Here is a 27,761-nt window from a genome sequence, read left to right on the forward strand (position 1 = left end):
GAATGCTAGCATTTTTATTTCCATGCTTATTGTATTCACTTATTACTATAGCACATGTCGTAAAACAAATTCTGATTGATGAAAAGGAAAAACTGTCATAGCGCAATTACGACGAACTTATGAAATAGCATAGACGTCCGCGTTTGGTCTACATATCGTAACGTATCCAGCTTGTTTGCGATGCAGCTTCCTCTATGACAAAAATAGCATGAACACAGCTTCCCTCACTATGTGATGTGAGGGAAGCTGTGTTCTCACTATGTGATGTAATAAGCCCCAGGGTGCGACAAATGGTCTCATTTGAGAGGTCATTCACGACTCATTTACCAAAAAAAAAAAAACAAAAAAAAACGAAGACGTGCTGTCCAAACCTTCACTGCTGCATGCGAAGTTCAAGGTTTTAGCGGTCTGTGAACAGTTAAAGCCTCCATAATGCCGCCTTGCCACCAACCATAGACAGATACCTCCTCTAATACCAGCCTTCTAGGATTCTGCTTTACCAGCATGCAATGCCTGGCAATCTGATGGACTCACTCCACATTGTGAACTGATACAAACTATACATCATACTCAACTAGGTGGGCGACTGAAAACCTTAGCAGGTGTTACGCCTGAATATGAGTAAAAACCGGAGCCCGAGTCTGCATATCTTCGCGGGCGTGTAGCTTGAGAAAATAGGTCTGAATAAGAGTAGGGCCGTGAACTGCGCAGAATGACCTTCGAGATGGATATTTCAGCTCAAAATCCCGTACAAATGTGGAACACTGAATTTAATGTAACGTCACATAGGTCAAACCATTTGAACGAAGTCATCCAACTGAATCTAACCGAAACCAGCGAAACTAAATCTGGCCCAGCCAACCCAAAACGAAATCATGAATATGAAAACGTCCCTTTTGTCATATTCTCTGCTATTGCATGACATCTTTACACATGTTTCATCACAGCGTGCCTTTACGGCCCGTCCGATTCATCTAAAAAAAAATAATCGACTCGCGTGCCCATTCCCAAAACGTCAAGGACCCAAACAGGAGCACGAATCCGTCTGAACAGGACCGCAGGCGATACGAAAAAGGCGCATCATTCTTCACGTTAACCGAACGCGCTGCACATTTCAACACCGCAGTCTGAAACTGTTCGCTGGGTGGAATCTGCAGGTGGTCGAGAGTTGTTTCGCCGCGACCCAGCCGCAGCGCGGCGGCGCGCCAGACAGGCGCCGTGGTGTGGAAGGTGCCCCGTGCACGAGGCTGGTGCGCCGCTCTCTCCGCCCCTGCCGGCGGCCGCCTGGCGCCGCCGCTGCCACACTTCAGTCGCGGGAGAGAGCGGTGAGGGTGAGGTGCGCGGTGAGACTGTGCGCCGGCGTAGGCCGCGATATTGCGCCCGACAGCGGCCCAACCGACTTGGGTAAGAAGTGCAGTGCTCTGGAAGGCGCCAAGTTGCTGCAGTTGATTGTTGTGTGCGTTATGTCCGTCAATTAGAAATGTTTTACACGATGGCCGTGAGGCTGCCTTGGTTTTTGCCGGGTGCGTTACGTGTACTAGCCTTGGTCTGGTTTTATTTTAGCGACCATGCCGGCGGTGGACGACTTGCCGAAGATGATCAGTCTGTCACCTGGGCCACTGACAACAATGGATGTGAAAGACGTTTCTGAAAAGATTTCACCAGAAAAGGAAACACCATTTCGAAGACACAATTTGGTGAGTCATGCGCCAATAACGTAACTGTTGTATGTGTGTGGATACAGTACCATACGAAGGTTGCGTTTCGGTGTACCATGTAGGTGGTCGCCGATGGGTACAGTTTCTGGACGATCGGAAGGCACGAATGCCTAGTTTGACGGAGCCGCGTGCGGGAAGCCTCGGCCATGCTCCCTGTCGTGTTGTGCTCTTGTGGCGTTAAAGTGTGACGTCACGAGCCTGGCCAGCCGCTGAGCTGCGGTAATGGTAGGGAAACGGAGGCTGTCCCGGGCGATCGGAACCATCAGACCGTCATTCGGACACGGCCGCATTGGACAAAAAGCAGGTTCAGGAAGTGCAAAGGGGAGTGTTCCATATTTTCTTTGGGGTTTGGAATGAAATAAATACCTTGGAGATCATTCGTTGCAGTCCACAGCCCTGCTCTCTTAAAGGCCTAAGCTCTTATAGTTTCAGAGCTACACGCCCGCTGATATGTACAGACTCACGGGAGACAATTTCAAGGTCACTTAGTTATCCGTGACTCTATAATAATGTCACTGAAATCCTGTCATTCTACTACCCTTGTCGCGTTCAAGGTCAAGACAAACGTTATTGTTGAGTCGTTTATATCTGGTATTCGTGAGCACGGTTTCCAATTATAACGGCCATAATTTGGCTCTCTCCCAAGGTCATGCAAGCTTTCCGAGAACCCAACAGGAATTACGTGTTATGCCACAGAATACAAGAAGAAAAACATTCCTAAATATTACGAAAATAGGACTCGTAATCGGAAAGGTGTACGTAGCGCTATAACCGAGTACACGAGTCCAAGGAAGCATACTAAACTCACGGATAAGTATGCAATAACACCACGGTAAATGGTAAGACAAGAGCACCTAACGACAGTTGGTTTGGCACACATTCAGCACCGCCGCGGACCACTTTTCGGGAGATTGAAAAACTACGAGTGGGTTGTCATACAAACGTACCATGGCGCGATCAAACAATGACGTATTGAAGAGCGTATTTACTAAAGCGAGAAATTGTGTTGTCTGGTGCAGTCTTTTCCTCTTAGAAGCATGCCATAAGTTACAAGTGAGCGTATTTCATGATATCTGATGCTTGCCTCAATGTCTTTAAGGGCGAGACATTCGCTTTAGAGGGTGCATGAATGTCGCTATCTAACGCCGAATATGATCATCTAGACCATTATATTTTTCTTGGCCTTGATCGCCACATGGCTTACGGAATGGCAGGATCTGAATGACGTTATCATGACGTCATGAATGCCAAGGTGGATTTGGAATACTCTCCCCGATGCGTCTTTCCCCGTTTTGGCGGGCGTGTAGTTCGGAAACTAGGGGGGCATAGGTCTTAATAAGGGCAGGATTGTGAACAGCACCGAAGGGCTTTTAAGGTGGCTATGTCAGTTTAAAACCCCATGTAAAAGTGGAGCACTCCCTTTAACTGAAGGTTAAGCCAGAGCGCACCGACAGATGTAATTCTGTTTGCATTTTAATGTCTATAAACTGAAGGAATGTCTACAAACTGAAGGGACCAGGTGTCAAATGATTGCGTAGAATAAACCGCCGGTGCTTTTTGCTTTACAAGGGTTCAGTGAACTCTAATGCCCATAGCGCTCAGACGCTGTGCTGAATTTTTTAGCGGTTGTGCGGAGACATTGTGAACATAAATTATAGTGAATCTAGCTTCTGGATCGAAATGGAATCATTTAATTGCATTAACATGGCCAACCCATGTCAGTCTGGGAATTTTAAGCTTTAATCTGAATCAAGCGCTAGAACATTTACATGACGTAATTTTGACCGCGCGAGCTCGCAAGTCTTATCACAAAGACCCATGCCCGGCGTTGCAGTCTCGTAGGCCCCGTGGCGTCGGCTCTCTGGTAATATTGGGCGGTGAGCGGCCGGTGGGCGGATGATAACTGTAACGTTTCCGAAAGGCCTTAAACGCTTGATGGTGGCAATTCGCACGTTTGAAAAATAGTCTGGGTGCTTATTTCACTTGCGAAGTTTTCATTTTTATGATAGAAACTGATTAGCATTCACAGCACCGCGAACCGGAACTGACTGAACATTGGTAATGGTGCAAGGCAAGTATAGATAACATCCCTCTTTTCGTGTTCCTTTCGCTGTACACTGTTCAGATGACAGCCTCGAAGCCATACCGTTTAACTTTACGCCGCGGTCTAATTTTTGAATGGTGCGGTTTGATTTTGAAATAATTTCCGCATTATTCTTTCACGACGGCTGTTGTCACGCGTCAGGCGCCCGGTGTTAGCTGCAGCGGCCAGCGCCTCTCGGTTTGATGGGAACTGCCGGCCATCGGTGTCCTTGCTCCTAGATTGCGAGCAAGCGGGTTCAAAACTGTTTCGCAGAAGTTGTTCCACATGTTTGTTCGGAACAGGAGTCAACGTCCTCAGTGCGTTGGTCGTTTTCTTATTTTGACCCCATTTTGTTCTGCCCTATATTATACACTGAGAGAAGCCCTTTTTCACGGTCAGGGGCCCAGTGGATAGATCACTTGGAGGCACATTATATTTCCTGGTCAGGGGCGGAAGGGTCGTTCCGTCCTAGCGCGGGGTGCCTACCGGCTGCCACTCTGGAGATAGGAGGGCAGGGGTCACTTAGTCGAGACGGAAACCCGTCCGTTATTCGATTACAAGTCTTATCTCCGTAATATCTGGCACCTATGTCCATCTGCTTGTATTATGTAACACGGACCGGGACTCGCGTTCGAATCATGAACTGCCTGCACAGCATTGACCGAGAGTCAGCTGAACTGCGTAGTATCTGTAGACCGTGCTCACGAACGCCAGACATGAACGACTTGACGATTATGTTCTTCTTGGCCTTGAATGTCGCGTGGCCAATTGGGTGGCAGTATTTGAATGGCGTTTCTGTGACGTCATGCATGCGTAAGTGACATTGAAATAAAGGGTATGAAAAGTCTGCACATCTTCGCGGGCATGTAGCTAAGAAACTATGGGGTTTTAGGTTGTAAGAGGAGCAGGGCAGTGAACTGTTCCGAATTATCTTCAGGATGGCGATTTCAGCCTCTCTAGGATAAGTTGTGAGTCGAATTTATCATCCTAGTAGCTTTTCTCTGTACACTTTTCAGCGTATCTTTACCGTTTTGGAAGCATGGAGTCCAATATTTTACACAGTACTCGAGATGTGTTTGACATAAGCTAAGAACACCTTTTTAACAGTATGTCTACTCTTGCAATGCATATTCCTGTTAATGAGTTCCAGCATCCGAAGAGCTTTGCTCGTAGGAATCAATTGAAAATATGGTGGAATGCGTTGCCTTGCCTATACCTTGATGGAAAGTCAGGTTTGTGGGCCTAATCGGCTTTTGCCATAGATAGTGTTTTGCAGGACGTGGCGTGTTTTCAACTTCGGGTAGAAGGCCAAATTTGATGGTCTTTGATATTGCGAAACCCCACCCCGGGTTTTATAAATATCAAAAAGCGTCAACTCTACTGCCGACCACTTGCCAATCTTTGATAAAACAGTCCAACCTCTCTAGGAGTATGACTCATTGCGGCGCTGCGCCGGTCCTCGACTTATCTGCTTGTCCGGTGACCGTAGGGAGCGCCTGTGACTGCGGTTCGCGGGCTACCACGTGTCAGCCTCGCTGGAGCCGAGCTGTGAGGCGTGCACAGTGTGGGTAGGGTGCGGCACTCAGCACGCGCCTCAGGTTGCACGCGCGCGGAGTCGCAGCATGCAGCGGGCGTTTCGCTACGTTTTTCCACGTTTCGTTTAGTTCGGCACGTTTTGTTTGCTGGTTGCTGCTTCAGCTCAAAAATCGAGACAGATGTCCCGGTCGCTCGGCAAACTCCGTTTGTTGAAAGAGCTGACTTACGCTTGTCGGAGGCAGAGCCAACGAGAAGCAGGCACGGAATCAAGAGGAATGACAGTCGTTGTGATGCGTCGTTTTGACCAGGTCTGCGGCAAGCCAAACACCATCTTAATTGAATATACTTAGGTGTTTTACCCTTCTGAGCCTTCATTCGAGCCGCATGGGTCTCGAATCAGGTTAGGTAGCAGGTTCAGGTTCAGGTGGTTCAGGTTCAGGTCAGGTCAGGTCAGGGTCAGGTGCCGTGGGCCTCAGGTCGGGCCGGATCGCATGGCCCGCAGCTTACGTCACGTCACATCGATTTCAGACCGTATTTCCTCCGACATGCCGGGCATTGCTCAGCGGTCTTCAGAGGGTGTTGTTTGGACGGCCACGTAGGATCGAGCTGTGTTCTGTTGACGGAGCTCATTCAGTCAGTTGTGATGGAATTAGGCGCCGTTATGTATTAATCTCATTTGATTTCACAAAAGGCTGCACCCGCAGAAGCCCGATAAAGGATGCCAGGTCTTGCCCCAACTGCCGCAATGGTGCTCCTGTCGTCAGAGGCTAGTCCGAACCTCCACTGTCAACGGCTCTCCATTATCCCAGGAAGCCATCCGACGCAGTTGTCCCCAGTGCTTTCCGGAGTGCTGCTCGCTTCCTGCCGTCCCGAGCGCCCCCCCCCCCCCCTTCTCCGTGCACCTGGGAGTCGTCCCCGACCGTTTCCACTGTGTATGGAAGTCGGTCCCATTGACATCCCCGGCTGTCCCCAGTGCTCCTGGAAGTCTCTAGCATCCCCGGCTGTCCCCAGTGCTCCTGGAAGTCGGTAACAGTAGCATCCCCGGCTGTCCCCAGTGCTTCTGGAAGTCGGCAATAGTAGCATCCCCGGCTGTCCTTAGTGCTTCTGGAAGTTGGCAACAGTAGCATCCCCGGCTGTCCCCAGTGCTTCTGGAAGTTGGTAACAGTAGCATCCCCGGCTGCCTCCAGTGCTTCTGGAAGTCGGCGTCAGTAGCGGACCCGGCTATCCCCACTGCTCCTTGGAATCGGCACCGGCAGCATCCACGAATGTCCCCAGCGCTCCTGGGAGTCGGTTCCAATAACATCCCTGGCTGTCCTCATTGTTCCCGGCAGAAGTCAAGAGTGGCCCCCTGTGTCCCTGGAAGCAATCTCCAGCGTTCGGCGCTGGACGTAGGCCGCAATCGGGCTCCGGTCGGGCGTGGTCTCGGCGCTGGACGTGGGTCTCAGTCGGGCTTCGGTCGGGCGTGGTCTCGGCGCTGGACGTGGGTCCAGTCGGGCTCCGGTCGGGCGTGGTCTCGGCGCTGGACGTGGGTCCCAGTCGGGCTCCAGTCGGGCGTGGTTTCGGCGCTGGACGTGGGTCTCAGTCGGGCTCCGGTCGGGCGTGGTCTCGGCGCTGGACGTGGGTCCCAGTCGGGCTCCGGTCGGGCGTGGTCTCGGCGCTGGACGTGGGTCCCAGTCGGGCTCCGGTCGGGCGTGGTCTCGGCGCTGGACGTGGGTCCCAGTCGGGCTCCGGTCGGGCGTGGTTTCGGCGCTGGACGTGGGGTCCAGTCGGACAGGGTCTCTGTGCCGGAGGTGAGGCCCAGTCTGGCCCGGTCTGGCGGGTGACCACAAAATCCGAGGCAGCATTCCACAGACATCCAGAAACCTGCCAAACACTGGTCGCCTTTCACGTGTTTTTGCAGTCTCTACCCGTTTTAGCGTCCAATGCTTCATCGCTGTCTGCTCAGAAGCGTAGGATGCTTCAAATGCTCTCACCCGTCGCGAAGAGCGCCAAACCCATGTACAGTCGTGACTGTTCAGTGTCAGGGCTGGCAGTGGCACCGAACGTGATGGCTGCAGGGCATGAGGAACGGCAAGTGACCGTCTGACGTGTTCTCACCGCATTCACTACGCCCGCTGGTTTTGGCTGGCTGCACGATGCGCATGGCATGTTTACACGCTCGTTTGACCCGAGCGATATCGGCGGGAGCATGATGCCTAAAGACGCTAACGCCCCAGACAATGCTGTTTCCGTGACTGAGGGCGCTAGAGCCAATCGTCGATGCTGCGCAATTCATCCATCTCTGGCTGGTTTTCGCAACCGGGGTCCAAGTCCTCTCAAACCGCAAAAACAGCGCTTGGCTCCGCGAGGAGTTGTGGCAAACAGCCCGGTTCTGGGCCTGCCGCGAAAAACCGCCAGGTGCGCTGCCAGGTGTAATAAAACATTAGTGCTGTCCACCTTTTTGTGGCGCGAAGCTATTCTGGGCGGGTTGCTATAGTTTGGAGCGGCGCTAGGAGGAGCTGAGAGAGCCGGGTCACACGGAGGGACGACGCACTCGCGCGCCGCACCGCGCCCAGATAGGTACCGCACCGCCGAGCGTCGGGCGTCGGGCGTCGGCGGTGGGCGCTCGGCTCGAGCCTCCACAAGGTAGGGCGTGGCAGCCGGGGTTGCAGGCCCGCCGGGCGCGGCACGCGGAGTGCGCGTGCCAGATGGACCTGCTGCCACTCGGCGCCCCGTCGGCAGATGCCGCGGAACGAAGTTGTTGAGATTGAAGAAGTCGTCGGACGCCGCCGTTTGTCTTATGATAAGATGTGTGTGGCTCGAGCAGTGTAAACACTGCCGGCTTGGCTGATATCGTGGGTTAGTATTTCAGACCCGGCTGTAGAACTTCTAGCTATCGTCGCCGCTTTTGCATTGTTAATTGTTCAGATGGATGTAAAGATGAAGTTTGGTGTATATATATATATATATATATATATATATATATATATATATATATATATATATATATATATATATATATATATATATATATATATGGGGAGGGGACAATGTTTCAGGGGCCAAACACAGTAAGAAGCCAAGGGGTTTCGAAAATTGTGCGAAACATAGCACTGTGTCAGCCTGGGAACTGCGAGAGGTCACGCTGCCTCCGTGGGTGGTGCCACGGACACGGGTATCCCTCACGGAGAATGCTTCGGCCGCCGAGCAGCCAATGTCGTCACCAACCAGCGATGTGGCGTGCCTAGTGTCTACAGGGTTAATCTGCCACTGAGCGCACCAGCCGGCTGGCCGGGGATTCCCACCGGTCAGTGCGCCCCCCCCCCCCCCCCCCCGCTGACGTCGGGCGGCAGTTGCAGGTGGCACCGCTCGGTCCGTCGAAGGCGGCTGTCCGCGCCGCCGGGCGCGTAACGTCATCGCTCGGCCGCGAGTCAGTGGCTTCAATGGCCGGATAGACTGGCAGCATGCTGGCCAGCTGGTGCGGCCAGCTGCTGCAGCTGGCGCTGCTGGTCGGCCGGCTGCGGCTGGCGCCGGCCGGACCGCGCGCCGGCAGCCGGTGTGGCGCGCCGCTGGCGCCTGCCGCCGCCGCCGCCGCCTGGCCGGCTGGAGCAGGGTCGGCCTGGCCGCTGGAGCCGGCGGGGCGGCACCACCGCCGCTTGTCGGCCTCCCAGGCGTGTGGGACGGCGCCGGACGAGCTGAAGCCGCTCTGGCCGGCGCGGCACCGCTCCAGCCACTGTGCAGCGCCGGCCGACCCAGCGGCCGAGGCAGAGCGAGCTGCCAGTCCGCCGTCGCCCGGGCCGGCTACGCCTTCGCCCCCGTCCCCGCAGCCGCACGGTACGGGTCCGGTCCGGCCCGGCTCGGGCCTAGGCGAGCACGGGGCGGCGTCGGACCGGAGCTGGCTGGCGCTGACCCTGGGTGCGGAGGGGCCGCGGCTCCCCGAGGACCTGGCCTCCGACGGGTTCGCCCTTTGGGACATGATGGACGCCGACCTGGCTGAGGCGGGCGAGAGGTGGAAGCGGCACTGGCCGGGCCCGGCGGAGGCCGGCTGGTGGGACGCGAGCTGGAGCGACACGGATCCAGGCTGGAGCCAGACACGGCTGGAACGTCCATCCGACCCGCTGCTGGCGGCAGAAGGTGTGCTTGACTCAGGGCTGGCGGCAGGAGGCTGGGCCGACTCGAGGCTGGCAGAGAGAGACTGGACGCACTTATACGCGTCGCCTGGTCGGGTGGTGACTCGTTGTTCGGAGCCGGCTGCGTCTGACACGGCCCTGTCGGACGCGGAGATGTCTGACCAGGTAACTGGCTGTCGGTGTTGACAGTACGCACGGCCGGCGCCGGCGTCGCGTTGCTTGGTACTGACCTCACTGCCGGCCCCTACAGTGTTTTCCTCTGAGCTCTGTCGTTTGTTGAAGCTTCCCTGAAAGCATGAATATATCCCGGATACCCACAGGGGAAAGGAGTGTAGGGTCTTCCTCAGGTGGAGGGGATGGAACCCACTCCCCAACAACTTCCGCGCAACCCTTCTAGTTGGACGAGAGGCCTGCCAACCGTAGACACGACGCCTATTGCAGAATTCCAGCAATGCAAGCAAGAAAATAAACACGCATGACGCAGTAGCAAGGGCAGATCCATGAGGTGCAAACAGGGCCGTATTCCCTTCCATAACGATGGAAAGCATGTCAATTTGTACTATTTGTGCTTGGCATTGCTGCGGTTTCCTCAAATTTGGAATTGGCTTCCCGCAGCAGACTTCCCGCAGTCGTTCCTAGATCCGATGCCGGATCTTCCTTTCAGCAAGAGTTTGTTTTTGTCTACATGACAAAATGCATGGGCCGAAATTCTAGGAGAACGCATCATCAATGCTCGAGGAGAAAACATCAGCTCCCTAAATCGGAGAATACAAATAAAGGTGACCCAGTTTGATGAATGCTGAGATGAGCCTCCTGTCTGAATTTGCGAAGCTTCTCTCGTGCAGGACCTTAGCCGAGGGCGTCAGTCGTGGCGCTCGATCTCGTGATGGTCGCGGTATGCGGGCTCGGTTTGACCGCACGCATGGGCATGCAGCCATATTGGCATCCGAAACCGACCTCCTCTCCTGTGTGATTTTGCGCGTCGTGTGATTTCACCGCTTGCTAACCTGTCCAGCCGTCTGTCTGTGCGGTGGCAACCCAGTGGCAAACGCCCGACGCCGACACGCTGGGTTAGGCCCAACTGCTGGCAATGGGTCTTGGCCGTGTTTCGCAACGTTTACCCTTGAACCCATTGTGCGAGGGATGTTGTAGCCTCGAGAGTCAAGTGCCAGCCCACGAGCGAGAAGCCTTGGGTCGGCCGTGCCAGGTGTGAGGCCAAGATCTCCAGCGATCAGAGATCGCCTCGAGCCAAGATCTCCAGCGGCTGCTGCGTGATTTAATTCCTTAATCGCCATCAGTCATGTGTCATGACGCCGAAATTTATCAGAGGGTCCGACGAGCCCGACCCATCGTCGGCACGTCGGAGAGGGCGGGGCTGTGGAGAGGCACTGTAGTCGGGTGCGACCCACGGCGGCTGGGTCAGGGCGAATGAAGGCCTCCCGCAGCGGCCGGTGCCGGATCATTTGGTGCGTCTGTGCGCTTGATTCGCGCTCGTGTGCTAGAGCGCCGGGGTTCTCGGATCCCGGAACAGCTTGTCGTCGGAGTTCGCGGACGTCGTGTCCCAAACACAACACAGATGACTGTCGTGAACTCATTCCGAGGCTGCAGCGAGCTGAACGGCCTCCCGAAGCGCTGGCTCTACAACAGGCGGCCTTCTACGTGTGATTCTGACCACCCATGCCATGCTACAGCAGCGGGCTGTTTGTGCTCTTATTGCACCTTTCATGTTGCGACTTGCAATGTGGCGTGGCAATGCCGGTTGAGCTGCGGTCGATTAGCCCTCCGTGATCCTGTAGAGCACATACCACCCTCCTGCCATGGTGCCTCCGCCCATGGCCCAAGGACTGCTGCTCCGCCGGCGGCGGTCGCTGACGAACTCGCCCGGCGTGTGGAACTTAAGTTAGCGATGTGACGTCACAGGGTTGCATCACGGTCCGACGGGCGGCGGGCGAGCCCTGTGCCGTGCTGGCGTTGCAGGGGCGTGCACGGGAAGCGGTTCGGGTGGGTCGCTGGGGAACTCAGTCGCAAGAGAGAGCTTTCCAGCTCGCTGGTTTTCCGTACGTGTTGTGAATGGAGTGTGGGCGCAACGTCTCCGCTCCACTTGTCAAAAAAACGGCGAAGGTCACCCGGCGGCACCATGTGATGACGTGCCTGGAACGGATTCCGTGGCGCGAATCTTCCAGGCAGAAGCTGTTCCAGTTGAACAGGGAAAGACGGAACCCCGGTATGAGTGGTGCCGTCAGGGGGCGATGGGGAATTACACTGGCAAAATTGCCCCGAAAAAGTCTTGCAAAATCCGGAATACAAAATTTAGGCATTGGTTTTGTACGAGGCACGCAGATCTCCACAGAGGCACCTAAATCTGCTCTCTCGCCATGAAAAAATCGATGTCAACGCCACTGAACTTGTGCTGTCAGTTTAAAACTGCTGTCTGAAAGATATCATACAATTACTGCTATTAATGGCCGCGGATCGGGTCCTTATGGTTGGATAGTAAAACCATTCAAAACGTATGATAAGAATTATCATTTAGTGAAATATATATTATATATATGTACGTATATGGTAATTCTTGCATATGCGTATGTATGGTTATTTAATATATATATATAATATAAGAGTCCAAAACATTCTGGGAAGTTAGGTGATCCGGGTGCTGCCACTGGATAGCAAGGTGGCGACCAACGCCACGGTGCGCGGGTATCTATTTTAAGGATGACTCACGTCAAACCAGAAGTCCAAAAGTTTCAATCCATGCCATATTCGGCCTCTCAGTTGGGTTGTTTTGGGTACACTCTGATACCGACTATATCCCAGTCTTGAATGAACAGGGCGGGAGCCAATTCAGTGACGCCGGTGCAGTGAGTTCATGAACGCGGCGTACAGACGAAACCGCATTTAAACCGATGTGCATGCGTTTGACTATATTGCCATAGCAATGGCTGAACACGAGTGGAACGGTTCCGAATGTAGTGCACTCATGTCGCAGGAAGTCATTCCACCTTGATGACTGTAACTGGTTTGATAAATGAGTTCATATAGGCAGTTTTCGTAATTAGACCGCCGGTTTAGTGGTAGTTTGGATATAAAAATGTGGTACTGTTTTTTGCAAGCCCGAGAATTTGGTTTTAATTTCTTTAATGCGCAAAAGCACCAGTTCGAGACTTATGGATGTAAGCGCTATTTTCATATTCATACCAATGCACAAAATCCTAACGGCCGATACTTGTGTAATGCCAACATAGTTTTTAGCCATCTTAGTGCTTCATAAACTGCCATGGTCATGAAGTATTTCAATGTAGTACGCTCGCGAACTGCATTCTGTTGGCCGCAGGGGACATCTGCCGTCGTTATTAGGGCTTTACCCAGATGCTGAGGCTGTATGGCGTCGCCTGCCTCTTACCATGACATGAAAGGCGGGCATAGCGGGAATCGAACCCCGTACCTCTGGTTTCCCAGACGCGCAGTGGTGAACGCAAACCGTTAACCACTACGCTATTCCACGATTAAATCCTCCAGTTTTAGTTGCTAGACAACAGCTTTCGACGGATCATGTCCGCAGAAAGGCCGCCAAACACTGACTGATGCCCGGCAGTGGACCACCTAATCTGACCTGGGTGTGCTGGTGAGAATGTTCCGTAAAGCGTCAGACAGGGCATACAATAGCGTAAGTAGCCGGTGCGCTTTAAATACCGTCATCATCACCGCACTGCTGGGGTTAGGGGTGGGGTGATGACATATAATGGCATATGATGGCACATATGGACGATGGCTCGTCTGATGTACCCGTCTACGGCCGTCCGCGGCCACGTGACTCCCCATGTCGGATGCGCCAGGCCGCACCGAGTCTCCAAGACAAGTGGAGCACAGTGCAGCACTAAGAGTGTTCTGTCCTACGTGACGTCGCGTAGAATCTTCGCCGGGTGTGTTCCGCAGTGCGGTTTTTACTATTTACTTCTTCGTCACGGTCGTGACGATAGCTGCGCATGCAGCCACAAGTAAGAACGGAAACCGCAATGTGTGCTCTTTGTAGTATATGGAACACCTTTTGTCACTCCTGGTTGGTTTTGAGCACGCAAAGCGACCTGTTTATACTTGAGTGTGTTGCGCTATTTGCGTCCCTCTTCGATCGAGTCGCAGAAAAAGATTCTGCGCGTCCCGTAAATATTTAAGGTGGCGTCACGTAGAATCTTTGTCGTTCCGGTCGCTGCGAACACCAAACAGCGCAGAATCTATGGGATATGACGTCACGAGTGATGTTGATGGCTCAGGACCTTGGTCGTCCGGTTCGCTGCGAATGCGCCTCTTGTCTCGTGTGGTGCCCGGTTGCAGCCGCTAGACCACGTGACAGGAGGGGGGGGGGAGGGGAGGCCCTGCGTCGCCGCGTGACTTTTCGTCACCACATGACATGGCGCTGACCGTGGCCCGTGCCGACAGGACGCCGAGGTGATCGAGGTGCTGTGGCAGCAGGACATCGACCTGGGCCTGACCCGACACGACTTCGACCCGATCCGCTCCTTCTCCGAGGAGGACGAGACCGCTCCGCTACCGGAGAAGGTCGCTCGTCTCGATGATGAGGTACGCGACCGGCCGCCAGGCGGCGGTACGTCGCACGACGCTACAGTACTCGGTCACACGGTCCGAGATGGGAACGGTACTTGAGAGCGCTCGCAGCTTTGTAGCAGACGTGTCTGCGGTTATTTCATGGAAGGTTACGAATGCAGAACTGCTGGCAGCAGGTAGCACTCTGACAATTGACGCCGTGCGTTGTGTACTTAACGTGTGTGTTCATAGGCACTTCATCTATGAGATGTGTCCTCACTGCTCGATGTTGCCTTGCTCTACAAACATTGACTGCGCTGTGTTTGTACGATCTGTGCCTGCCCGTGTAGTGAAGCGTCGTTTAGCTTGTTCAGTAAGTGGAGATATATGGGTGTGTTTAGTGCAGTATGCAAATGAGAGGACCGTGGAGTGCCTTCCCGTCTATGTGCGTTCTATTCTCATTCCCCTTGACCTTTCCGTAGTCTTCGAAGACCGTCAGGCGCCATCGATGTACGCAATTCGACTGTGTTCATGAATGCGCTCTTTGGCAAGGCTCACTTTACTGATGAACACTTCATCGAGACCTATGCTGATGTGTGGGCGGAGTAGGCCTGGAGATCTGAGAGCTGTAAAGACATTGTGGGGTCACGTAAAAGACGGAAAAGCTATGAAAACGGCGTGGGCCTGTCAGAATAACCTGAAATCACTGAAAATACTGCGAGGTCCATACTTAGTGTGCGCAAAACACCAGTGACATCTTCCCACCTGTGTTGCGCGTGAGCTGTTCCAAACAGCCTACGATCGCATGGTGTGATTCCCACCTATGTTGCGCGTGAGCTGTTCCAAACAGCCTTCGATCGCATGGTGTGATGGCAGACGCGTGCTGCCAGATGGCAGTCGGATGAGGCTGTCAGCCCAGTGCGTGCCTCTCTGTGAGCTGGCGCTGCCGCCGGCGGCTCCGCGCCAGCGCTCGTCTGCTCCGCCCCGGTGCTGACCGAGTGATGCTGCCCTCTGTTGGGAGGGGCCCGCGGTGACACTGGGTGACCGTTCCGCAGTGGCAGCCGGCCGGCGCGCCTGCAGCGGCGTCAAGTGGCGCCGCGGCCGTGGATGACTCGCTCGACGACATTTGGGCTGGTCTCGATTACAGCATCGACTCGGAGACAGGTAACTGGTCCGAGTGCGTCGACTACTCGATCGACTCGGAGACGGGTAAATGGTCTCAACGCGCCGCCTGCACCGTCGACTTGGAGACAGATTATTGTTCTGAGTGTCTCGACCACACATGTAATTCGGAGGCAGATAATTGGCCTGGGTTTCTAGACTGCACCATTCACTCGGACACAGGTCATTGGCCTGAGTGCCGTGATTACGCTATTGAGTTAGGTAGGCAACTGGCCAGTGCCGTGTGCACCATCGACTCTGAGACGGGTCGCATGTCTGCGAGTGCTGGGGCTGCACTATTTACCGGTAGACAGCTAACTGGTCCGAATATCTCTGTCACACGGTCGGCTAGGAGGCAGACAACTGGCTGATTGGTTCGTCTGCACTGAACGCTTAGATGTATTCTCCCGAGCAAGGAGGCACATGAGCCCATCATGGAACAGAACACAAAAGTGCATGAAGTGGCATATAAGTCCACACGCAGCCAAAACACGTAACGAAAAAAAACACGACACGGTAATATGAGCCCTAGCGGGATGCGTATCGAATCGCATGGTAGTCATAGATAGACCAGTATCTGGATTGCCTCGGCCACGCCGTCGGTTCGGAGACGTTTGACTTGGAGGCAGATAGCTGGCACGAGCGCCTCGGTTACACCAGACAGGGAGCGACTCTGAGGTAGGCAACTGGTCGGGGTTTCCCGGCACACCATCGGCTCTGTGGCAATACACTCGTGGTGAGCAGAAAAGAACAGACGAGGACAGCAGCATGTCGTCGCTCTCAGAAATATACGCTTCTAGTACACGTGTTAAGTCGTTACGTTGAAGATGCCGATGTGGCCAGCTGCATGAAAACGCACGCGTTGCAGGTGTCCAGTTTGCATGCCCTACAGTAGTATCCGTCTTGAAGATTTTGTGGTATTTCTCGCTATTGTAAGAAAACGAGGATGTGGTGTGAAGTTCTTTCCACGCGTCTTTTTGCTTCCATTTGAAATGGAGATATTTCCCGTGCCTTTTTGAGGGCGCATTCGGTGTGACATCTTGGTGATACCCGGGACGCGCGGGACGTGGGGCGTTCTCTGGCGTGCGTCGGAGGGTGTTGTCATGCTGTGGGCCCCGTTATCGCCCGAGCGTGCCATGTTGCACTCTCTCCGTGGGACCTCTGGCGGCACGAGACGGCCGACGTCTGAGCGGTGGCGGCGCCCGCAGGCGAGTACGTGCTGTGCCTGCCGGCCGTGTCGCCGGCGGAGAGCGCGCAGCAAGTGCCCTCCTCCGTCGATCAGCTGAACTCGGCGGTCGACGCGCTGGACGAGCCGGCCCTGTGCGGACCCATTCCGACCACCATCGACGACCTGATCAGCGCCCAGAGCCGGCCCATGCCGACGACGGAGGTACGGTCCACCCACACGAACCCCTCCGGACAAGACCCGCACCCGTCCGCACGCTGGCGGCGACGGCGGACTCGTCCGCACGACGGGTCCACACCGTCCGTGCGGTAGACCCGTCCGTGCGAACTCCTGCGCTTCCAGACTCAACCGCTGTTGGCAACAGGCCTGCGGTCTCCCCCCCCCCCCCCCCACACACACACATCATTACGAGCTTCTGACTGGCTTACCTCAGCATAATCAGATCAGGATTAAAACCCGGACATAGTTAGCGACAGAGGCCCGCCCCACCTCTGCCATACATGTACCCGTATTCGCTTCACCTGTACTATATCTGTACTCGTACTCACCACACCTGTGCTGTACCTGCACTCGTACTCGTCATTCCTGTATTATACCTAAGCTCGCGCTCGCCCCAACCATACTGTAGCTGTACTCGTATTCGCCGCTCTTGTACTGTACCTGTACTCGTACCAGGCCCTCTTGCACTCCTCCTATACTGTACCGGTACTCTTACTCACCCCTCCTGTACTGTACCTGTTATCGCACTCGCCCCACCTATGCTGTACCTGTACTTGCATTCGCCCTACCTGTACTCAAAGTGATAGGCACCCACATACTGCTGGTAGGGGTGCGATGGCCCCCTCAGCTGACCTCCACTTGATGGACCGGTCGCTGTTTGTTCAAGAGAGGCATAGCGCTCAGGCAATCGTCTGTCTCAGGCGTTTCTTTGCATCAGCATTTGTCCTTTTAATGTAGACACGTTTCTCAGGCGTCGCCTGTTCTCGGTACTGCCTGTTGATGGCGAGCCTCTCCACTGACGGCTGTGTGTCGAGCTGGGTGGGCCCGCTGTTGATGGCGAGCCTTTCCACTGACGACTGTGTGTCGAGTTGGGCGGGCCCTCTATTGATGGCGGGCCTCCCCACTGACGGCTGTGTGTCGAGCTGGGCGGGCCCGCTGTTGATGGCGAGCCTCCCCACTGACGACTGTGTGTCGAGCTGGGCGGGCCCGCTGTTGATGGCGAGCCTCTCCACCGACGGCTGTGTGTCGAGCTGGGCGGGCCCTCTGTTGATGGCGAGCCTCCCCACTGACGGCTGTGTGTCGAGCTGGGCGGGCCCGCTGTTGATGGCGAGCCTCTCCACTGACGGCTGTGTGTCGAGCTGGGCGGGCCCTCTGTTGATGGCGAGCCTCTCCACTGACGGCTGTGTGTCGAGCTGGGCGGGCCCTCTATTGATGGCGAGCCTCCCCACTGACGGCTGTGTGTCGAGCTGGGCGGGCCCTCTGTTGATGGCGAGCATCTCCACTGGCGGCTGTGTGTGGAGCTGGGCGGGCCCTCTGTTGATGGCGAGCCTCTCCACTGACGGCTGTGTGTCGAGCTGGGCGGGCCCTCTGTTGATGGCGAGCCTCTCCACTGACGGCTGTGTGTCGAGCTGGGCGGGCCCTCTATTGATGGCGAGCCTCCCCACTGACGGCTGTGTGTCGAGCTGGGCGGGCCCTCTATTGATGGCGAGCCTCCCCACTGACGGCTGTGTGTCGAGCTGGGCGGGCCCTCTATTGATGGCGAGCCTCCCCACTGACGGCTGTGTGTCGAGCTGGGCGGGCCCTCTGTTGATGGCGAGCATCTCCACTGGCGGCTGTGTGTGGAGCTGGGCGGGCCCTCTGTTGATGGCGAGCCTCTCCACTGGCGGCTGTGTGTGGAGCTGAACGGGCCCTCTGTCGGTGGCGAGCCTCTCCACTGACGGCTGTGTGTCGAGCTGGGCGGGCCCTCTATTGATGGCGAGCCTCCCCACTGACGGCTGTGTGTCGAGCTGGGCGGGCCCTCTGTTGATGGCGAGCATCTCCACTGGCGGCTGTGTGTGGAGCTGGGCGGGCCCTCTGTTGATGGCGAGCCTCTCCACTGACGGCTGTGTGTCGAGCTGGGCGGGCCCTCTGTTGATGGCGAGCCTCTCCACTGACGGCTGTGTGTCGAGCTGGGCGGGCCCTCTATTGATGGCGAGCCTCCCCACTGACGGCTGTGTGTCGAGCTGGGCGGGCCCTCTGTTGATGGCGAGCATCTCCACTGGCGGCTGTGTGTGGAGCTGGGCGGGCCCTCTGTTGATGGCGAGCCTCTCCACTGGCGGCTGTGTGTGGAGCTGGACGGGCCCTCTGTCGGTGGCGAGCCTCTCCACTGACGGCTGTGTGTCGAGCTGGGCGGGCCCTCTGTTGATGGCGAGCCTCTCCACTGACGACTGTGTGTGGAGCTGGACGGGCCCTCTATTGATGGCGAGCCTCCCCACTGACGGCTGTGTGTCGAGCTGGGCGGGCCCTCTATTGATGGCGAGCCTCCCCACTGACGGCTGTGTGTCGAGCTGGGCGGGCCCTCTATTGATGGCGAGCCTCCCCACTGACGGCTGTGTGTCGAGCTGGGCGGGCCCTCTATTGATGGCGAGCCTCCCCACTGACGGCTGTGTGTCGAGCTGGGCGGGCCCTCTGTTGATGGCGAGCATCTCCACTGGCGGCTGTGTGTGGAGCTGGGCGGGCCCTCTGTTGATGGCGAGCCTCTCCACTGGCGGCTGTGTGTGGAGCTGAACGGGCCCTCTGTCGGTGGCGAGCCTCTCCACTGACGGCTGTGTGTCGAGCTGGGTGGGCCCTCTGTTGATGGCGAGCCTCTCCACTGGCGGCTGTGTGTGGAGCTGGACGGGCCCGCTGTTGATGGCGAGCCTCTCCACTGGCGGCTGTGTGTGGAGCTAGGCGGACCCGCTGACCGCCGGCCGTCGCGTGCCTCAGGTGCCGCTGCAGAGACGCCTCGCCTCCTGCGACTCGGGCCAGGGCAGTCTGGGCGACGCCGACTGCAGCGCCGAGCAGATAGCTCTGCTTGACCAGATGATCGAGGCCGCTCAGAACCACACGATTGCCAGCCAGGTAACGGATGACCAGCGAGCAGACAGACGTCATCCTTACTGTTCTGGGCGCCAAGTAGCACTGCAGTCGGCGCATCCGAAAATTCCAGTGAATTCCAAATTCCAAATATTTTGCTTGTTTGCTCTCTGATGCCGCCGTTGTGTTGCACTTTCATGTGCCTTTCTCCGGCTTGCCGGGCGTGTCCGTCCCCACCTTTTGTGACGTAATGCTCAAAATGTGGCATCTGTTGTCACTCTATGCGAACCACAACCGCGTGCCGGATCGACCCAAGAGCTGCAAGCTCAAGCTTCCCCGTCGGCTGAAGGCCGTGTGAGGGTAGGCTGTCCCTCTCTGCGCGTACCGGCCTTCTTCCGTCGGTGGGTGCTGGCGCTGACGTACGCTCGCCCTCTGCCCTCAGCCCCGTCAGCCGCTGGTGCGGATGGTGAGCATGGAACAGCGCTGGCAGGATCTAGCCAGCGTTCTGCTGCTGCCTGGCCAGCAGCCGCCGGCGGTGCCGCCGACGGCGACGCTAGCGCCGCCCAGCGGCCCGCTGACGCAACAGGCCGACTTCCACGACAGCCACGGTCAGTCACGACACGCTGCCGTCATGTGATGTGTTCGGGGACACTCGGCTGGGACGGGCTGCGGGGCTGCCCCCACCCCTGGCTGACGACCTCACGCACCGTCGCAGGTGCTCTCGGCACGTGATGTGTTCGGGGATGCCGGCTGGGAAGTGCTGCAAGGCTGCCCCCACCCCTGTCTGACGACCTCACGCACTGTCACAGGCGCCCTGGGCCAGACCAGCCCTCCGGCGTCCGCGCCGTCCGGTGGCGCCACCGGCGGCGATCTCCTATACTACCAGCTGTCACCGGTGACACCGATGGCCGAGCCAGCGCCTGCGCTGCCGCTGGACCGGGAGGAGGCTTTCCTCTCGCACCTGCTGGACGCGGACGATCTGGACCTGGACAGTGCGCCCATCACGCTCGGTAGGGGACGTCAGACGGCCGCGCTGCGCATCGCCGTCGGGTCGCGGCTGCGGGCGGCCCGCTCGGAAGCGACCCGCATGTCGTGTGGGGTCGATACAGACGGCTGCGTGCGTGCGTGTGTGTGCAGCGGTGTAGGGCGGTGCTAGGCGGTGGAAACGATGCGCACATGTGCAGCCTTCCGTGGACACAGCGCAGTCATGCCGCGCGATTATGCGCAGTGATACATGCAGAGCAGAGTTCAGCAGAAGTTCGGCCCGGTCTGACTTGATGTGATCTGATGCGGTCTGGTCTGCGTTGAACTGGTCCGATCGCCTTTCACCTGACACTGTGTTGGTCCGGCAGCTGCTGAGGACTGGGTCGGCAGTCAGACTGGGGGAGATGTCCAGCGGCCCGTCTCCCTGCCCGACCACCCGCAGTGAGTGACCTGCACCCTGACCATCACTGTGACCGTCAGCGTGACCTTCAGCGTGACGATCACCGTTACTGTCAGCTTGACGGTCATCGTGACCGTCACCGTCACCGTCACCGTCACTGTGACCTTCAGCGTGACCGTCACTGTGACTATCACCGTGACCTTCAGTGTGACTGACTGTCACCGTGACCGCCAGCGTGACGGTCACCGTCACCTTCACCGTGACCGCCAACGTGACCGTCACCGTGACCTTCAGCTTGACCATCACCGTGACCGTCACCGTCACCATCACCGTGACCGTCACTGTGACCTTCAGCGTGACCGTCAGCGTGACCGTCACCCTGACCATCACTGTGACCATCACCATGATCGTCAGCGTCACTGTCACCGTTAGGGAGGTTGATGGTGATCTACATTTGACATTCATTCAGTTGACATTTGACTTTTATTTGACATACACACGCCGCGTCCCCGGTGTGCATTAACTCTGTCGTTTCCTGGCAAGTCTTGTCGCGCATTCTGTAAAAATCCCTGAATTAAAGGTTGTGCCAACGATCTTTGTGCTGATATCAAGGTGTTGCTAACAATAAGTCCAGGGCAGGCTGTAGCGCAATTATGTTTTGATCAAACGTCACTCTGTGACGTCACGTTCGACAGGGAATGCCGTGCTCGTCCGGCTGTCACTGGGATGATGACCGGGTCAGTCGAACTCGGCCGCTGCTGGTCCGTGACCCCCAACCTGCCGTGACCTCGTTCGTCCGTGCGCACCCAGGTCTTCCGGGAGCGGACTGAACGGGCTCGGCTCGTTCAGTCGGTGTCCGGCCCCGGCCGGCGCCGGCTCGGGCCCCGACCCGCCCAGCCACGGCCGTAGTCCCGGCCTGCCTGTGGCCCAGAAGAAACACCAGATGTACGGCAGACGTGTTTTCACCGGAAATGACGGTACGCACGCGACCTGGGCGGCTCTGTGGACGTGCGGGTCGCGCTGATGCAGTATTAACACCGGTTCATGGTTTGACGGGGTCGGTGATTACTGGAAACCGAATTAACATCGGTTCATGGTTTGATGGAGGTCGGTGCTTACCGGAAACCGAATTAACAAATGTTCATGGTTTTGACGGAGATCGGTGCTTACCGGAAGCGGTCTGTTTTATCAGGGAGCTCGTATGTATGCTTTGGATGGTATTGCAACACGTCTACTAACACCACGCATCCAGGGCCGGCCTGTGTCCGCCGGCCCGTATCCGCTTGCCTGTGTCCGCTCGTCTGTGTCCGCTAGCCTGTATCCGCCAGCCTGTATCCGCTTGCCTGTGTCTGCTGGCCTGTGCCCGCTCGTCTGTGTCCGCCGGCCTGTGTCCGCCGGCCTGTGTCCGCTTGCCTGTGTCTGCTGGCCTGTGCCCCGTCGTCTGTGTCCGCTGGTCTGTGTCTGCCGGCCTGTGACGCCGGCCCGTGTCGTAAAGACATAAAGACATCTGGCCAACAAAGATGTATAGGGGCCCATCGTGGCTGGCCTACCTCAGGTTCCGGACACATCCTCGAAACTGATCTTACCACATGAACTGCATGGATTGAGTTGCAAATGAGATCTTTAGACCGATAGATCTTGTCTAAACGGGTTTTGAATGTTGCTAGGGAGGGACTTCGAACAATTCCGTTTGTCAACCCATTCCAATGGTTTACTACTCTTTGACTTATTGAAATTTGCCTCATTGCTCTACTCCTACCTTTCGCTAAATAAAATTGATTTCCTCTATGTCTCGGCCTAATTTCCATTGCTCCTTGTAGATCTACCATGTTTATCCCTTTCATGATCTTGTATACCTCTATTAGATACCATCTAAGTCTGCGATATTTCAGCGAACACAAATCCAAGGCCCTGAACGTCTCCTTACATTCCAGGTAGCCAATCCCATATGTCAACCTAGGTGCTTTTCGCGGTACTCTTTCCAGTCCATCTGTGTCTTTCTGGAAGCATGGGGGTCAAGCCTCTACACAATACTCTAGGTGTGGCCTGACATAAGCTAAGTGCAACTTTTTGATAGCATTTCTGCTCTTGTAGTGGATATTCCTGTTAATGAGCCTCATGTCTGAAGTGTCTTGCTCCAAGCAGCTACACATTTGTTCAGTCTCTAAATCTCTAGAAATTGTAAGCCGTGAGTCCTTTTCTGTCCGCGGGCGTGTGACGCTGGCCTCTATCCGTAGGCCTGTACCGCGGCCCGAGCCCAGCCAGCACTACTAGCGTCTCCCCGGCTCCGGTCTCGTCGGCGCCGGCCAGTCCCGGCCGCTACGCCGCCGAGGGGGGCCTGCAGGCCGCGTACCCGCCGGCCAACACGCCGACGCCGGGCGAGGCGGCCACCGACTGTGAGCCGGACGAGATCAAGTTCAGCCGCAGCGCTCAATTCACTAAGGTGGGCCGCAAGAGCCGGGCCTGGGCTGGGAAGGGGGGGGGGGGGGGGGTGCGTCTCGGTATGGCCGTGAGAGGAGTGGGTTGGTCACGATGAAGTGAAGGGAGGGGTGGGTTGGTGACGATTGGATGGAGGGAGGAGTGGGTTGGTGACGATGGGGTGGTGGGAGGAGCGGGTTGGTGACGATGGGGTGGGAGGAGGAGTGGGTTGGTGACGATGGGGTGGAGGGAGGAGTGGGTTAGTGACAATATGCTGGATCGTCGATCGAACGAACTTGGCTTTCAGCTGTGTCAGACCCGAAAAGCCCAGCGGATGATATGTATGTCTACTGCGGTGTGCTGTGTTTGCAAAATTCGCTGTCAACCGACAAATAGCCCTTTTCGCGGTGCACGTCAAACGTCAGGACATTTGGAAAAGAGGAGAATGGTTAAATGAATTTGAATATTGCTGAAGATGTAGGTGCAAAAAATGGCAAAATGTCATCGACAGTGAAAGCACGTGTCGATCTGGATTAACTTTGGTCGTTATGATCATTCAGCGGTGCACCTCACGGTGGCGCGGCCATGTTAAACCCATACATTCCCCGGCACGTCGTCCTGCACCTCCGCGTAACCGTGTGGCGATGAGCCCCTCGTGCCGCCGCGCACACCGAGCGCGGGCGGGTGCTGTGTGCTGACCTGACCGCCTGTGTGCCCGGCGCCAGTCCCCTGCGGAGCGGCTCGGCCCGGTGGCGCACAACCACAGCTACCAGCAGCCTGCGCTGGCCGAGGGGCCGAGCGAGGCGCAGCGACCCATCGCCCGCGACAAAAGTGAGCCGACAGGCCGCACGCCGAGCACACACCCCAGATCGGCCGCGCGGTGGGGGAGACTTAGGACGGGCACGCCCCGTCCGGAGGCGCCTGCGGTGCCGGATGGGTGTTGTGTGGCGCCGAAGTGTGTGTCGACGGACGCGCCAGTGGCAGTGCGGAGAGGGGTCGGTATGAGCGGTGGTCACAACAAATGCACGCCAAATATGTAAGCGACATTTGTTCATTAGCCTAGATTTCTACCTGGGGTGAATCGACTTTTTACAAACCCTCAGCGACGACTCGCATCCAGTTAAGTGGGCACAACAGTAATGCCGTGGTCCACTACTCCTGAAGAGTTTTCAGAGGAGATACGCCGATAGGTCTGCTTTTGCGTAGTCACTGCCTTCGCCGCGGTGCGTTGGCGACCATTTTGGCCAAAACCCGTCATTGGCGTATCTGTTCCCGGCTGGGGATGCTGTTGATCAATGTGTCTTACCCGCCGCCGGGCCGCGCGCGGTGCCGGCGCGTCGACACCGTGACGTGGCTGACCGCCGCCGGCCGGCAGGTGGCGAGCGCAAGGGGGAGCGGCTGTCGCGCGACGACAGGAGGACACGCGCCATGAACATCCCGCTGTCGGCCGAGGACATCGTGCACCTGCCCATGGACGAGTTCAACGAGCGGCTGGCCAGGCACCAGCTGACCGAGGCTCAGCTGAGCCTGGTGCGCGACGTGCGCCGGCGCGGCAAGAACAAGGTGTGAGGCGATACTCGGCGCGCAGCCCTGCTACTTCCGCCCCCGGACGGTGGTCGGGCTCCTTACCTTGCCGGCCAGTATTCTGAAGCGGCAGGAATGTGTGCGGATCCGATGCATGATGAAAGCTATTTCGTTTTTCTTGTCTTGGAAGGTTTACCAGTTTTTGTAGATTTTAACAGCAGCCATGTTCTCGAACTTGGCCTGTTTAAAAGCTGAACGAAGAGGGGGTGTTTCTTCGCACAGCTCGCCGCGCAGAACTGCCGCAAGCGCAAGCTGGACCAGATTGCCGCGCTGACGGAGGACCTGAAGAAGGTGCGCGACCAGAGGCAAGCGCACGCTGTCCGAGCATCAGTTCCTGACCGAGGAGCGCTCTCGTATTCGCGACAAGTATGCACGGATGCACCGCCACGTCTTCCAGGTACGACTCCGCTAATTCACTGGTGGAAATTGGCCAGCTGACTCTTCCGAGAAAAAAATACGGTGATTAAAGGCAGATATTAAACGCTATTAACTACAATACCTTGTTGGACAATGGTTGCCACGCTTTGTGAATGTATATCTAATGTTTCCCCCAAACAAGCTATTAAACGGAACTGTTGTATGTGTGCAGAATGGAGAGAGAGAGAGAGAGAGAGAGAGAGAGAGAGAGAGAGAGAGAGAGAGAGAGAGAGAGAGAGAGAGAGAGAGAGAGAGAGAGAGAGAGAGGGAAGGGGAGGGAGGGAGGGAGGAGGGAGAGGGAGAGGAGAGAGAGCGAGAGCGATGAGCGAGAGCGAGAGCTTGAGAGCGAGAGCGAGAGCGAGAGCGAGAGCGAGAGCGAGAGCGAGAGCGAGAGCGAGAGCGAGAGCGAGAGCGAGAGCGGAGAGCGAGAGCGAGAGCGAGAGCGAGAGCGAGAGCGAGAGCGAGAGCGAGAGCGAGAGCGAGAGCGAGAGCGGAGCGAGAGCGAGAGCGAGAGCGAGAGCGAAGGAGCGAGAGCCGAGAGCGAGAGCGAGAGCGAGAGCGAGAGCGAGAGCGAGAGCGAGAGAGAGAGAGAGAGAGAGAGAGGAGTGTTGATGCAAGCACAGACGCAGAGGTCATTATACATTCTCTGAATTCACATCAGGCATCAGCGAGTCCTTGCCTGTGTCTCTTTGAACTTGCGACTGTTGACTATATTGATGTGCGTTTTGAGACCTGACCACCTCGACATGTCGTCCCCGTCTCCGACTGGATTGACGCTACGCCCCTGCCAGTAAGACTGCGTCCCTGTCGATGTGACAGCTCCATTGATCCTGTTCCCTGCTGCATTGGCACTGTATCCCTATGAGACTCACCACGTGTTCCTGTCGAACAGCCTCGGTATCTCTGCTGGGGTGAGCCTGTGTCCCTGCTTGACTGACGTCGTGCCCCTGCCGGACTGACACCGTGCCTGTCCGCAGTCGCTGAGGGACGCGGATGGCCGGCCGTACTCGCCGGCCGACTTCAGCCTGCAGATGTCGGCTGATGGCAACGTCCTGCTGGTTGCTCGCAGCGCCGCCAGGGGCGCTGTGATCGTGGCCGACCCGGCCGTTGGCGCGGGGCGTAGCAGGTCCCAGTGATGAAGACCAGGCCGGGACTCGGAGGTGGCGCCAGCGGCTACGCCAGGCACCGCGCCTGGGGGCCGTCACGGACGCCGAGGAACGTGCTCATCGAGCGCGCTGCCTTGTGGGGATGGGGGGGGGGGGGGGGGGGAGGGGGCGCTCGCTGGGTCGCGGTGGAGTGCCTTCGTGGGATGAGCACAAACGGAAGTTCCCATGCTGTGCTGACGCGTCGGAGTGGGCGGTGAGGGGATAACGTGTGGAAGAGACGGATGGAGGTTGTTGCAAGTTGTAAGAATCGGAGACACGATAGACTGTTTCTGCCAGTGTGTACTGTGTTTTATCGAGTTCGGTTCACTTGGAATGCATGCTCGTTCGTTTGTTACTGAAGTTTAGCCCCATTTAAATTCTAACGCACCGCGTGCGATTTCGTGGGAACGTATGACGAGTATCATAAAGTGATGTGAACTACAAATTAGTGATGAAATGTGACTATAAGTAGGTGGATAACGTTTAGCGTCAGGTAATCGTTGGATGGGTATAACAGCAAACGATGCGACGCTTAGCAGTGGAACTGGCGTGCCGGGTCCCATCAGGAGACACTGCGATAGAAGTGGCGACTGAAGACAGTGTCCATGGTGGTACTAAGAGACGATACTGTAACGGGTACCAGCCACCGATAGTGTGTCGGTGCTCAGCTGATCAGTGTGACGGCCGTCGGCGAACAGAGATGCCGCGAATATCGCCCCATGTGACAGGTGCTGGGGATGGTAGAAGGGCCGCTTTTAGCGGCATTGGTGAGACCTGATCAGGCGGTATTGGCACGGGTAGCGACGGAGGGCGACGGCGCGGCAGCTGGCAGGCACCAGGCGGCAGGAGTGAGACGAGTGCTGGCTTCCGAACGTGTAGCTGCGGCGTAGCATGCGTCCGGGGGGCGATTGTCGCGGTCGACAGACGCTCGGGACTTGTCAGCCGGCGGGTGACAGTGACGTCCACGGGAAGATGAACGGTGCTGTCACGGAGCGAGCGCGGAGGGACCGGACGTCGGCACGGATGGCCGGGTCCAGCCTTGCATGACGTACCATCGTCTGAAGGCGCGTTGTAGCTAGGCGTTGTAGGTAGGCGTCGCGATGTGGGAAATCATTCAAACGCGTCGAGTGAGCGCTTTATGGTCAAAGCTGTCCCCATGGCTTGCTTTATCTGTAGATTTGATGCAGGTTAACGCCGTAGGTTGGCCGTGAGCTACGGAGGAACGATATAGCATTGCATTATCAGATGGATCGCATATACGAACCCTGTAGTCGTCTGCCTCGTTTGTTTGGTCGATGAAGGGCGAACAAACAGGTTTGCGAGTGGAATGAATGAACGCTTTGGTGTTATGCTGTTAGGTTCACGGTCACGGACCCTGGAAATGTTTATTTTGCTGTAGTTCAAAACGTTTAAATCACTGACTG

The 27,761-nt window shown here is 56.6% G+C and overlaps 1 pseudogene; it reads left to right on the forward strand.

Annotated features, from left to right (window-relative positions):
• Positions 1 to 1,317: 1,317 nt before the first annotated feature.
• On the forward strand, positions 1,318 to 26,434 carry LOC119098666 (endoplasmic reticulum membrane sensor NFE2L1-like; annotated as a pseudogene).
• The last annotated feature ends 1,327 nt before the right edge of the window (positions 26,435 to 27,761 follow it).

This window comes from Pollicipes pollicipes, unplaced genomic scaffold (genome assembly GCF_011947565.3).
Source record: "Pollicipes pollicipes isolate AB1234 unplaced genomic scaffold, Ppol_2.1 Scaffold_4740;HRSCAF=5597_pilon_pilon_pilon, whole genome shotgun sequence".
In the NCBI taxonomy this organism is placed as follows: domain Eukaryota; kingdom Metazoa; phylum Arthropoda; class Thecostraca; order Pollicipedomorpha; family Pollicipedidae; genus Pollicipes; species Pollicipes pollicipes.